The sequence below is a fragment of the Penaeus monodon genome, chromosome 36 (genome assembly GCF_015228065.2).
Source record: "Penaeus monodon isolate SGIC_2016 chromosome 36, NSTDA_Pmon_1, whole genome shotgun sequence".
Lineage (NCBI taxonomy): Eukaryota > Metazoa > Arthropoda > Malacostraca > Decapoda > Penaeidae > Penaeus > Penaeus monodon.
This window is the reverse complement of record NC_051421.1, coordinates 22,490,644-22,492,350: the sequence shown is the minus strand read 5'-3', so window position 1 is coordinate 22,492,350 and position 1,707 is coordinate 22,490,644.

The following is a 1,707-nucleotide window of genomic DNA, read 5'->3' as shown; positions in this document are numbered from 1 at the left end:
GAGAGGAGCAAGCCTCTGCGCCTCCTTCCTCCGCCGCGCAGCGTTGCCAGACACCCGGCCGGACGAAGCCTCACCTTCCCTCAGGATGATCGAGGGAATGAGTTGGTAATAAAGTCCAGCTTTAGGGTGACCCAAACTACTTTTATATTACCCTGAAGCTTATGAATTCATTATTGTTTTGAGCGATCCCATCAACTGATTATACACGTGCGGAGATGAGGGAGGAGAGAAGGAGAGATGGAGGGAGAGGAGGGAGAGGGGAAGGAGTAGGTAGTGAGATGGAGAGGGAAGGAGAGAGGGAGGGGAGGGGGAGGGTAGTGAGGATGGGAGGGAGAGAAGAGGGGGAGGGTAGTGAGAGGGAGAGGAGAGGGGGGGAGGGTAGTGAGAGGGAACGATAGAGGGGAAGGGGTGGATAGTGACGGAGAGAGGGAGAGGGAGAGAGAATAGGAGTGTAGCGAGAAGGAGAGAGAGAGGAGAGGGGACGAGGTAGACGATGAGAGGAGAGAGAGGGAAGAGAGAGAGGAAGGGGAGGGTAGAGAAGAGTGAAAGGAGAGGGGAAGAAGTAGGCGGTGAGAAGAGAGGGAAGGGGAGAGAGGAAAGGGTAAGTAGTGATAGGAAGAGGGAGAGGGGGAGGGAGAGGAGGAGAGGGAGGAGGGAGAAGGAGGGGGAGGGGGGGGGAGAGGGAGAGAGGAAGAGGAATAGAAGGACGCTAAAGGAAATGGTTTCATAAAGGTTGAAAGTATGGATAAAGGAGTAGACGGCGGAACGAAGTTAGGGAATGAGTTTCAAATTGCACGCAGCTAATAGCATATCAATCGCGGTAAATCGTGGGCTCCTCTCTCTCTCTCCTCTGCTCGCTCTAGCTCGCGACGCCGACGAAGAGCAGACGCTCTCCTCGTCTCGTCGATAGCGAGAAAAGAAAACGCACTCAAACTCACGCATGGCTCTAGTATAGACGCGCTAGCGCTCTCGCTGATCGTAGGATATACATAGATAGTCGAGACGTAGCTGCTTGCCCTATATGCTGCGCTATCGCTCACGCACTCACGATGGATCCGAGAAATAGAGATAGTAGCTCTGCTCCACTCTCTCTCCCTTCTCCATCTCTCTCTCTCTTAAAGCAACTCTCTCTGCTCCATATCGCTCTCTCTCGCTATTCTAATCACGCAATCACTCTCTCGCTCTCTCTCTTCAGCTCTTCTCTCGTCGCTATCGCTCTCTCTAACAACGCAATCAATCAATGATCTATCTTCTCTATCTATGCTCCTACTCTCTACTACTACGCGATACTAGCATATATGATCGAGATTAATCTGCAAGCTCTCTGAGATCAGCGCTAGCTGATCATTGTCTCTCGTCGATCTCGCTCGGTATCTCTGAGCTGAAGACTCAAACACGATACTATATATATCTCTTCTTCTCTCTCTCTCTTTCTTTCTTTACTCTTGTTTTTTCTCTCTCTCTCTCTCTCGCTCTCTCTCTCTCTCTCTCTCTCGCTCTCTCTCTCTCATATTTTCTCTCTCTCTCTCTCTCTCTCTCTCTCTCTCTCTCTCTCTCTTTGTGCATATGTTCTTTTCTTCAACCACTTTTTCCTCATTTAGTGCTCATCTGAAGTACAGATGCTCACTTACCTTATTCCTTATCAAGAAAAAAAGCGCACAACCGTTTATACGTTTTTCCAGATGCGCCAAAAATTCAGGAACTCGA